Source organism: Pseudophryne corroboree, chromosome 2 (assembly GCF_028390025.1).
Source record: "Pseudophryne corroboree isolate aPseCor3 chromosome 2, aPseCor3.hap2, whole genome shotgun sequence".
In the NCBI taxonomy this organism is placed as follows: domain Eukaryota; kingdom Metazoa; phylum Chordata; class Amphibia; order Anura; family Myobatrachidae; genus Pseudophryne; species Pseudophryne corroboree.
The window spans coordinates 1,024,133,485-1,024,146,133 of record NC_086445.1 but is presented as its reverse complement, the minus strand read 5'-3'; the positions used below and the strand labels follow the sequence as shown (position 1 = coordinate 1,024,146,133).

Genomic DNA, 12,649 nt, shown 5'->3' with positions numbered 1-12,649 from the left:
GCTTTACCTGCCTGTGGTTATCTTCTGCCTGGATGCTGGAACTGGTGCTTTACCTGCCTGTGGTTATCTTCTGCCTGGATGCAGGAAGTGGTGCTTTACCTGCCTGTGGTTATCTTCTGCCTGGATGCTGCTAACTGGTGCTTTACCTGTCTGTGGTTATCTTCTGCCTGGATGCTGGAACTGGTGCTTTACCTGCCTGTGGTTATCTGCTGTCTGGATTGAGGAACTGGTGCTTTACCTGCCTGTGGGTATCTGCTGCCTGGATGCAGGAAGTGGTGCTTTACCTGCCTGTGGGTATCTGTTGCCTGGATGCAGGAACTGGTGCTTTACCTGCCTGTGAGTATCTGCTGCCCGGATGCAGGAACTGGTGCTTTACCTGCCTGTGGTTATCTTCTGCCCGGATGCAGGAACTGGTGCTTTACCTGCCTGTGGTTATCTGTGGCCTGGATGCAGCCAATGCTTGACCTGCCTACCTGCGCCAAATGCAGAGCACCGGGGCTCTGTGTACTTTAGTACATAGGTGGACAGTCATCTCTGCAACGCTCCTCAGGAAATCGGCTTCCCAGTCATTCTGGTCATGCTGGGTCTTTTATACATTTAACCATGATCAGAAAGTCCCCTTTTTGCTGCCCAGTTCCAAAAGGATTATGTGGGAATCCCAAAACAAGGGGGACTCCAACATTATTAGTACATAGTATGGGCCTGTGTAGTGTGACACGTAAGTCAGTCATTATTGCTCTTACATTGTCACCCATATGTAGTGCTGTGCGCATCTAATCCGACGCTTGGTTACATACCCGTTCTCATCAACAGGGCACACTGGCACCAGCACTGTCCTTGGTGCAACTGATCCATCTGTAATACAGACGTATTTCTGCTTCCGGACAACTGTGCATAGTCCGCAATTCCATCGGCACACCCTCGCTGAGCGTTGCCTATGTCAGAACGCTCTGTCACAGCCCAGTTAGTTGCTGGCGGAGTTGGGGCTGAGCTGCATAGGACTTTACGTCACTCATACTTGCACATGTTCGGTTCTGGATCTCTGCATTCGCCCCAATGTTCTTAGTAGGGACAACGTTCCTCTCTGCCCAGTGTGATGGTGCCAGAACGGGCGAGATGACGAGCCTTTAGTGCTCCCCCCTATTCGCTTGCGCTGCATATTATTCTTCAGTAGGGCAGGGCTCAGTGGCGGCTCTCTGTGGTGCATTGACATTATCATTAAGTGGGAGTTTTATTGCTTTTGTACTGTTGAGGTACATGCTGAGGACAAGCCGGACTCATCCTTAGCACTGAAAGAGTTAGTGCTACAATACGACTTTTACATATGATGCACTGTACATCCCTGTGTGTTGGTAAACTTTTATGATTTAAAATGTAAATTGCAATAAAGACGTAAGCAGAGTGGACTTTGATTTGTGCCTTTAATTCTATGCCTTAGGAGTTGTCCCTAGTAACAGGGTCTGAATGCTGTATGCCACTGAAGGATCATCTTGATACGTAAGGTCAGAAGTGTTACTCTTACTCAGCTCCACCATTCAGACATCACGTTGGGTATGAGGGGTCCCAGTTCCTTCCTGCGGATACGCAATAGACATGTTTCAATTTAGGAAATACATTTTTTTTTAGTGTTTGACCATCTCATCCCACCACTAATAGCTGCTGTTCTGCTCTCTGACACAGGTGTGATACACATCGCGCCGTCTCCGAGTCCTCTACCTGTTACCCAGCGGAAGGCAGCAACTGCTAGAACATCCGTCGTATGAAAGAGCGCCTATGACGTGACGGGTAAGGTAGTAATATGTAAAACACTTCACCATAAATGGTGAAGAGAAAACAGGCGCTGTAACTGAGCTGGTTTCCTAAGCTGCTGTTGGAAACGGGATGATAGCTGTTCACCCCAAAAAAACATACATATGAATAAACAAGAAATGCCAACTGCGCTCAAAAATATATTTTTATATAATTAAAATTGATATCACAAATACACATATACATATAAACACCTAAGTACTAAAATCAGACACTACTAGTGTTGAAACATACAATATGAGAATTTGAGCCTAAATGAGCCACTCTCTGTAAGTGATTTTTCACTAGGGGCAATCTTTGTGTGAACAAAAAATTATTATTAGCTGATGATCAGCTGATTGTTGGAGGATGTTGTAAAGTCCTGCAACGCATGCGTTGATGTGCAAAAAAAACAGGTATCCAGATGAAGGAGGATATTTACCAAGTCCTTGGTGGTAGTTCAGCCGGGTATCCCACCTGGCGGGGTTCTGGAGCAAACTCTCTATCCCTCGCAGCAAAGATGGTGGTTCTCCCTTTATTGATATCCACACCAAATAGGACTGGAATCTCCAGATGGTAAACAGCGTCCTGTAAGTCACTTGCAGGAGTCCTCAAAGGTGCCCAGGTCAGAGATGTGGCCCCCCCCCTTGGTAAATATCCTCCTTCATCTGGATACCTGTTTTTTTGCACATCAACGCATGCGTTGCAGGACTTTACAACATCCTCTAGTAGTGTCTGATTTTAGTACTTAGGTGTTTATATGTATATGTGTATTTGTGATATCAATTTTAATTATATAAAAATATATTTTTGAGCGCAGTTGGCATTTCTTGTTTATTCAAAGGTAGTAATATGTGACTACCTGTAATCCTGATACACAGATGTATGGTGCACAGATTGCATGTGAGCTAAGCATGAGCCTAATTCAGAACCAATCGCTGCAATAGCAGCGATCGCAGTCTGAAGCCGTTTGTGGTGTGTGCACGCACTCTGTCAGGCCAGTGAGATGCGGTCGCTGGGCGGGAGGGGGCATGCCAAAACGGCGTTAGAATGCCGTCGGCGGGGCGTGGTCCAGACAACGCAGGTGTGTCCGGACTGTGGCGGTGACGGGCCGCGGGGGCTGCGTGACATCACACGCAGACGCTGTGACCCGGACCGCGGCGGGTAGCCGCCTGCCAGTGCGGCTAGGGAGCTACTTGGCGGGTAGGGCCTGACATGTGGGGCGGACTAGCACTGTGCTGGGCGTACCCCCACATGTCAGAGAAACTGATCGTAGATGTGCTATAGATCAGGTTTGAATCATCCCCCATGTCCTTTGTGCAATACTGAGCAAGAGGTACAAACCAACCCGCGTTAGGTAATATATTGTGTGTATATGGTGACAGACCCGAACCAGATACACGTTAGGGGCTGCATTGTGTGGCCCTATAGCCTTCAAAAGGGCCACACATTACTCTTATCTCAGTACAGGTTGAGTATCCCATATCCAAATATTCCAAAATACGGACTTTTTTGAGTGAGACTGAGCTAGTGAAACCTTTGTTTTCTGATGGCTCAATGTACACAAACTTTGTTTAATACTCAAAGTTATTAAAAATATTGTATTAAATGACCTTCAGGCTGTGTGTATAAGGTGTATATGAAACATAAATGAATTGTGTGAATGTAGACACACTTTGTTTAATGCACAAAGTTATAAAAAATATTGGCTAAAATGACCTTCAGGCTGTGTGTATAAGGTGTATATGAAACATAAATGCATTCTGTGCTTAGACTTGGGTCCTATCACCATGATATCTCATTATGATATGCAATTATTCCAAAATACGGAAAAATCCCATATCCAAAATACTTCTGGTCCCGGGCATTTTGGATAAGGGATACTCAACCTGTATTAAGTTAAATCTATAAACTTAAGAAAGAGACGCCTATCTGCAATAACGTCGGCTGCCCCTCACTGATGCAACGTGCATGTAATTGTACACACTATGGGCCTAGTTCAGAGATGTTCACAAATCCGATGGTTTATGTACATCTCCGATGTTTGTCCATCTGCACATTCACAGGGTCTGTACTGCGCACATGCAGATCTGACGGTTGCTATGTCTCCTAAGCTGCAGCATGGTGGACCTGCCGTATCGGCTGTTTGGGAGCGGGGAAGGGGCGGGCTCGGCCAGTGTTTCAGAAAACAGGGTCTGTTTTCTGGTCATGCTGAAGCCAGTGGCTGCGTCCAGCTTCATCAGCGCAAATCCCTCGGCCATCCTGGGTGACCTGAGGGTCACGCAGATGTTCCGATGCTTCGTCCTCGCAGCGGATCAGAGAAGCTGTCAGGAGGCCTCTATTCACACAAGACACCTCCTGCAGCAGCTATACCCACTGTGTCCATCTCTGAACCACGCCCTACGTACACACTACGTAACTGTCCACATAATGATGGCCTCACCTTGTTTTTTGTCTATGTCAAATATCTGCTCTTCTGACCGCTTCAGTTTTTTATGATGACTTTAGTCTTTGGGGTGGCACAGAGGGCACCTGTACAGGCACCAGTTCTTACATCCCCTATACGTGGGACAGCTCCCGGACCCCATGTGGCTATCGCATACATGCTGGTGTTTATGGTGCTTCATGGGGCACTGGTACGCTGTGTTATGGAGAAGGCAGACCACCAGCTTAGAAGGATGGTGGCTGGGTCCAAAGGGCCAGACCTTAGCTGTAATTAGACAGAGACATATAAATGATATACATAAATGCGTTATATGTTAGAGGAGGATAAACCTTACACAGGAAATGGGATGTGTGCGCTGTATGCAGATTATTGTATCCCCGAGCCCCAGTTCTACAGTGGTGGTGTAAGAGCAGCCATTGCTAGGGAATACATCGTTCATATGCAATACAAACATGATTTACTTGGCAGCTGCAGTACCTACTCATGGCCTGTGGGTGGCTGCTGGCGCTATTGTTCTATAGGGGAAGATTTATGCTGTGACTATGGGGCCTATCTTTGTACGATGGATGAAATGACCTGTTAAGTGTCTTCTCTTATCACCCCGATAAGTAACGGCTAATTTATCACTAACATCATCGGCACAGCGCATCTGATCAGAGGTTCCCCCGCCGCTGACCGTTCCCCATTCAGAGTTCTTTCCCCGCCTGCAGCGAAAGAATGAGTTTCCGGGTTCTAACGCGGCGTCTTTAGTCACCAGTCATCGCGCGCTCAGTCAGCCTGCCAATCTATTCGATTGCTTAGAATTTAAGCACGGATATCTCTGTGGGTACCCCCCTTTAGAGACAGGCCCCAATCATCATGTTTGTAGTAACAGCGACCCCCTTTAGATTAGAAACACGCTGCCCAGAATATTTATCGAAACCTTATTTTTAGCATTTTTGTTATACAATAACAATTTATATTTCTGCTTAAAAACTTCTTTTTTTAAGAGATTGTCTTCTCTGTTGTCATGTTCTCTATTTCGTCTCTGTGTAAATATCTATCTAGATATATAATATATATATTTTTTTTTTTTGCTGACCTTAAATTCCAGTTCTACAAACCGTAATGTCCTGCGAAGAGTTCTGTAACCCTGGTGTTTGCATCTGTTCCCTTCTGTAACTGTGGGATCTATTTACTAAGCCCTGGAGAGTGATAAAGTGGACGGAGATAACGCAGCAGCTAATCCTCTGCTAACTGTCACGTTACAGGCTGTGGCCAAAATGACCAGCCAATCAGCTTCCTAACTGCCATGTCACAGGCTGTTTGAAAAATGACAGTTAGGAGCTGATTGGTCATTTATCTCTCCTTATGCATCTCAGATTTATCTTAACGCTTAATACATTTGGGCCACAGTGTTTGAAAAATGACAGGCACTAGTTGGTTGGTACTTTATCTCTCTCCAAGACCGGGATGGGGAACCTTTGGCATTCCAGCCGTTGTTGAACTACACATACCAGCATGCCTTGCTACAGTTTTGCTATTTGACCATGGGCATGCTGGGATGTGTAGTTCAACAACAGCTAAAGGGCCGAAGGTTCTCCATCCCTGCTCCAAAACTTAGTACATAGACCCCATAATCTCACGTGGTCATTTGAGATTGACCATCTCTACATCTTCATCTTATTCACATGTAATATTCATATGCACATGACTCGCCATTCTGCAGTAAAAATAAGAATTTACTTACCGATAATTCTATTTCTCGGAGTCCGTAGTGGATGCTGGGGTTCCTGAAAGGACCATGGGGAATAGCGGCTCCGCAGGAGACAGGGCACAAAAAAGTAAAGCTTTACTAGGTCAGGTGGTGTGCACTGGCTCCTCCCCCTATGACCCTCCTCCAGACTCCAGTTAGGTACTGTGCCCGGACGAGCATACACAATAAGGGAGGCATTTTGAATCCCGGGTAAGACTCATACCAGCCACACCAATCACACCGTACAACTTGTGATCTAAACCCAGTTAACAGTATGACAACAGAAAGGGCCTCTTAAAGATGGCTCCTTAACAATAACCCGAATTAGTTAACAATAACTATGTACAAGTATTGCAGATAATCCGCACTTGGGATGGGCGCCCAGCATCCACTACGGACTCCGAGAAATAGAATTATCGGTAAGTAAATTCTTATTTTCTCTATCGTCCTAAGTGGATGCTGGGGTTCCTGAAAGGACCATGGGGATTATACCAAAGCTCCCAAACGGGCGGGAGAGTGCGGATGACTCTGCAGCACCGAATGAGAGAACTCCAGGTCCTCCTTTGCCAGGGTATCAAATTTGTAAAATTTTACAAACGTGTTCTCCCCCGACCACGTAGCTGCTCGGCAGAGTTGTAATGCCGAGACCCCTCGGGCAGCCGCCCAAGATGAGCCCACCTTCCTTGTGGAGTGGGCTTTTACAGTTTTAGGCTGTGGCAGGCCTGCCACAGAATGTGCAAGTTGAATTGTGTTACAAATCCAACGAGCAATCGACTGCTTAGAAGCAGGTGCGCCCAACTTGTTGGGTGCATACAATATAAACAGCGAGTCAGATTTTCTGACTCCAGCCGTCCTTGCAATGTATATTTTTAAGGCTCTGACAACGTCCAACAACTTGGAGTCCTCCAAGTCGCTAGTGGCCGCAGGCACCACAATAGGTTGGTTCAGATGAAATGCTGATACCACTTTAGGGAGAAAATGCGGACGAGTCCGCAGTTCTGCCCTATCCGAATGGAAGATTAGATAAGGACTTTTATAAGATAAAGCCGCCAATTCAGATACTCTCCTGGCAGAGGCCAGGGCTAGTAACATAGTCACTTTCAATGTGAGATATTTCAAATCCACCTTTTTCAATGGTTCAAACCAATGGGATTTGAGGAAATCTAAAACTACATTTAGATCCCACGGTGCCACCGGAGGCACCACAGGAGGCTGTATATGCAGTACTCCCTTGACAAAAGTCTGGACCTCAGGGACAGAGGCCAATTCTTTTTGGAAGAATATTGACAGGGCCGAAATTTGAACCTTAATGGATCCCAATTTGAGACCCATAGATAATCCTGATTGCAGGAAATGTAGGAAACGACCCAGTTGGAATTCCTCCGTCGGAACCCTCCGATCCTCGCACCACGCTACATATTTTCGCCAAATGCGGTGATAATGTTTCACGGTGACTTCCTTCCGTGCCTTAATCAAGGTAGGAATGACTTCTTCTGGAATGCCTTTCCCTTTTAGGATCTGGCGTTCAACCGCCATGCCGTCAAACGCAGCCGCGGTAAGTCTTGAAAAAGACAGGGACCCTGCTGTAGCAGGTCCCTTCTCAGAGGTAGAGGCCACGGTTCGTCCGTGAGCATCTCTTGAAGTTCCGGATACCAAGTCCTTCTCGGCCAATCCGGAACCACTAGTATTGTTCTTACTCTTCTTTGCCGTATGATCTTCAATACCTTTGGTATGAGCGGCAGAGGAGGAAACACATACACTGACTGGTACACCCAAGGAGTTACCAGTGCGTCCACAGCTATTGCCTGTGGATCTCTTGACCTGGCGCAATATTTGTCCAGTTTCTTGTTGAGGCGAGACGCCATCATGTCTACAATTTGTCTTTCCCAACGGTCTATTAACATGTTGAAGACTTCTGGATGTAGACCCCACTCTCCCGGATGAAGATCGTGTCTGCTGAGGAAGTCTGCTTCCCAGTTGTCCACGCCCGGGATGAACACTGCTGACAGTGCTATCACGTGATTCTCCGCCCAGCGAAGAATCTTGGCAGCTTCTGTCATTGCACTCCTGCTTCTTGTGCCGCCCTGCCTGTTTACATGGGCGACCGCCGTGATGTTGTCCGACTGAATCAACACCGGCTTTCCTTGCAGGAGAAGTTCCGCCTGGCTTAGAGCATTGTAGATTGCTCTTAGTTCCAGAATGTTTATGTGAAGAGACTTTTCCAGACTCGTCCATACTCCCTGGAAGTTTCTTCCTTGTGTGACTGCTCCCCAGCCTCTCAGGCTGGCGTCCGTGGTCACCAGGATCCAATCCTGAATGCCGAATCTGCGGCCTTCTAATAGGTGAGCCTTCTGCAACCACCACAGAAGTGACACCCTTGTCTTTGGTGACAGGGTTATTCGCAGGTGCATCTGCAGATGCGACCCTGACCATTTGTCCAACAGATCCCTTTGGAATATTCTTGCATGGAATCTGCCGAATGGAATTGCTTCGTAAGAAGCCACCATTTTTCCCAGGACTCTTGTGCATTGATGTACTGACACTTTTCCTGGTTTTAGGAGGTTCCTGACCAGATCGGATAACTCCTTGGCTTTTTCCTCTGGAAGGAAAACCTTTTTCTGAACCGTGTCCAGAATCATTCCTAGGAACAGCAGACGAGTTGTCGGGATTAAATGGGATTTTGGAATATTCAGAATCCACCCGTGTTGTCTTAGCACCTCTTGAGATAGTGCTAAAGCTGTCTCCAGCTGTTCTCTGGACCTTGCCCTTATTAGGAGATCGTCCAAGTATGGGATAACTAATACGCCTTTTCTTCGAAGAAGAATCATCATCTCGGCCATTACCTTGGTAAAGACCCGAGGCGCCGTGGACAATCCGAACGGCAGCGTCTGAAACTGATAGTGACAGTTTTGAACAATGAACCTGAGGTACCCCTGGTGTGCGGGGTAAATCGGAACGTGTAGATACGCATCCTTGATGTCCAAGGATACCATAAAGTCCCCTTCTTCCAGGTTCGCTATCACTGCTCTGAGTGACTCCATCTTGAACTTGAACTTTTTTATGTAGAGGTTCAAGGACTTCAGATTTAGAATAGGCCTTACCGAGCCATCCGGCTTCGGTACCACAAATAGAGTGGAATAATACCCCTTTCCTTGTTGTAATAGGGGTACTTTGACTATCACCTGCTGAGCGTACAGCTTGTGAATGGCTTCCAACACCCTCTCCCTTTCGGAAGAGACGGTTGGTAAGGCAGACTTCAGGAAACGATGAGGAGGATCCGTCTCTAATTCCAACCTGTACCCCTGAGATATTATCTGCAGGATCCAGGGGTCTACCTGCGAGTGAGCCCACTGCGCGCTGTAATTTTTGAGACGGCCCCCCACTGTCCCCGAGTCCGCTTGAGAGGCCCCAGCGTCATGCTGAGGTTTTTGCAGGAGCCGGGGAGGGCTTCTGTTCCTGGGAAGGAGCTGCCTGTTGGTGTCTCTTCCCTCTTCCTCTGCCTCGTGGCAGGTACGACAAGCCCTTTGCTCTCTTATTTTTGTAGGAGCGAAAAGGCTGCGGTTGAAAGGTCGGTGCCTTTCTCTGTTGGGGAGTGACTTGAGGTAAAAAAGTGGATTTCCCGGCAGTAGCCGTGGCCACCAAGTCTGATAGACCAACTCCAAATAACTCCTCCCCTTTATACGGCAAAACCTCCATGTGACGTTTTGAATCCGCATCGCCTGTCCACTGTCGTGTCCATAAGGCTCTTCTGGCTGAAATGGACATAGCACTCACCCGAGATGCCAGTGTGCAAATATCCCTCTGTGCATCACGCATATAGATAAATGCATCCTTTATTTGTTCTAACGACAGTAAAACATTGTCCCTATCTAGGGTATCAATATTTTCAATCAGGGATTCTGACCAAACTACTCCAGCACTGCACATCCAGGCAGTTGCTATAGCTGGTCGTAGTATAACACCTGCATGTGTGTATATATTCTTTTGAATAACTTCCATCTTTCTATCTGATGGATCCTTAAGTGCGGCCGTCTCAGGAGAGGGTAACGCCACTTGTTTGGATAAGCGTGTGAGCGCCTTGTCCACCTTAGGGGGTGTTTCCCAGCGCGCCCTAACCTCTGGCGGGAAAGGGTATAATGCCAATAACTTTTTTGAAATTATCAACTTTTTATCAGGAGCAACCCACGCTTCATCACACACGTCATTTAATTCTTCTGATTCAGGAAAAACTGTTTGTAGTTTTTTCACACCATACATAATACCCTGTTTTACGGTATCTGTAGTATCAGCTAAATGTAACGTCTCCTTCATTGCCAAAATCATATAACGTGTGGCCCTACTGGAAAATACGTTTGAATTTCTACCGTCGTCACTGGAATCAGTGCCCGTGTCTGGGTCTGTGTCGACCGACTGAGGCAAAGGGCGTTTTACAGCCCCTGACGGTGTTTGAGGCGCCTGGACAGGCATTAATTGATTGTCCGGCCGCCTCATGTCCTCAACTGACTGTTTAAGGGAAGATAAACCATCACGTAATTCCACAAATAAAGGCATCCATTCTGGTGTCGACCCCCTGGGGGGTGACATCTGCATATTTGGCAATTGCTCCGCCTCCACACCAATATCGTCCTCATACATGTCGACACCACGTACCGACACACACCGCAAACTCACAGGGAATGCTCTAATGAAGACAGGACCCACTAGCCCTTTTGGGGAGACAGAGGGAGAGTCTGCCAGCACACACCACAAAGCGCTATATATACAAGAGATATCCTTATATTAAGTGCTCCCTTATAGCTGCTTTAATATATATATATATAGCCATTAATGTGCCCCCCCTCTCTGTTTTACCCTGTTTCTGTAGTGCAGTGCAGGGGAGAGACCTGGGAGCCGTTCTGACCAGCGGAGCTGTGACAGAAAATGGCGCCGTGTGCTGAGGAGATAGGCCCCGCCCCTTTTTCGGCGGGTTCTTCTCCCGCTATTTTTCCAGTCAGGCAGGGGTTAAATATCTCCATATAGCCCCTATGGGCTATATGTGAGGTATTTTTAGCCTTGTATAAGGTTTATATTTGCCTCTCAGAGCGCCCCCCCCCAGCGCTCTGCACCCTCAGTGACTGCCCAGTGAAGTGTGCTGAGAGGAAAATGGCGCACAGCTGCAGTGCTGTGCGCTACCTTATGAAGACTGAGGAGTCTTCAGCCGCCGGTTTCCGGACCTCTTCACGCTTCAGCATCTGCAAGGGGGTCGGCGGCGCGGCTCCGGGACCGGACTCCACGGCTGGGCCTGTGTTCGATCCCTCTGGAGCTAATGGTGTCCAGTAGCCAAGCAGCAAATCCACTCTGCATGCAGGTGAGTTTACTACTTTCCCCCTAAGTCCCACGTTGCAGTGATCCTGTTGCCAGCAGGACTCACTGTAAAGAAAAAAACCTAAACTAAACTTTCTCTAAGCAGCTCTTTAGGAGAGCCACCTAGATTGCACCCTTCTCGTTCGGGCACAAAATCTAACTAGAGTCTGGAGGAGGGTCATAGGGGGAGGAGCCAGTGCACACCACCTGACCTAGTAAAGCTTTACTTTTTTGTGCCCTGTCTCCTGCGGAGCCGCTATTCCCCATGGTCCTTTCAGGAACCCCAGCATCCACTTAGGACGATAGAGAAATCTATGCTTTAGCCTACAGCAGATGTAAATAATTCTTGTGGCTCTCCACCTTTTATGGCACTACAAATCCCAGTTTACCCTTCTATATCTGTCCCAAAAAATGGTTTCATGTACAGCAGAGGTTCACAATCTGTGACTCGCCAGCTGTCATAGCACAATAAGTCCCAGCAAGCCTGCGTGGCAGAGCCACCAGGCTACTTAATCCTGATCTTTAGAATTCACGTATTTATGCTATAAAACATCAGCTCTATAGGCGACTAGCTGTCACAGACGTATCTGCATCATTTCCCTGCACGGGGGGGAGGAAAGAGACGGCTATTAGGTAACACTTACGCAGCGATGACTTGCATGGGCACATTCCTGAAGATGTTACAGGACTTAGAACCCTCTCAGTGTGTGGCTGCCTTTCATACCCTGCAGGGATGAGGTCATAGCTGTGTGTTGTGTGATGTCACCTCCACTTCACACATTGATCTGTGCAGGGGCACTTCTGATTTGCTCCTGTGGCTGCATTATATTGAGGATTTCTGCAGCAGGTTACATTGGTTTCCACAGGGAAAACATCGGGGTGTAGAGTGGATCTTGATCCAATAGCTATGTAAAATAGAGAGCACAACGTGTAATATATTAAATATTTATTCTCCGCCTTCTGCACACCTGGTCCAAGGTGATTTATCCTTGTGCAATCCATACAGCTTCATCCCTACCAGAGCTGACCGGCTGACTGCTACAAGAGACCGCTGCCCTATACTTCATTACAGCAGCTCGTTACTACCGCCGGCCAGCAACTACGGGAACAGGAGATTGCCGCTTACTCCTCCACAGCGGCAGGCGCCTAGCATTGGGCATTCAACCTTCCCTCTCCACTGTGCATAACATCGGGCAACGCAGGACTGACTAGCCGGGGACGCTCGGCTAGTTCATACCAGCCCCTGTTGGAGAGGTATTATACGCTTTAATTATCTATCCAGTGAATGATAGAATTTACCATCTGGAACTGCTCTTACCAATCCTCCTGTTTCCTCT

At 47.4% G+C, this 12,649-nt stretch overlaps 1 long non-coding RNA gene across 1 annotated transcript; it reads right to left on the bottom strand.

Annotated features, from left to right (window-relative positions):
- Positions 1-1,402: 1,402 nt before the first annotated feature.
- Positions 1,403-12,064, bottom strand: LOC134988294 (uncharacterized). Its single transcript, XR_010193793.1, has 3 exons — positions 11,957-12,064; positions 4,232-4,498; positions 1,403-1,574 (listed from the first exon to the last, which is right to left on the bottom strand). It is a non-coding gene; the product is annotated as an uncharacterized LOC134988294 (long non-coding RNA).
- Positions 12,065-12,649: the final 585 nt, after the last annotated feature.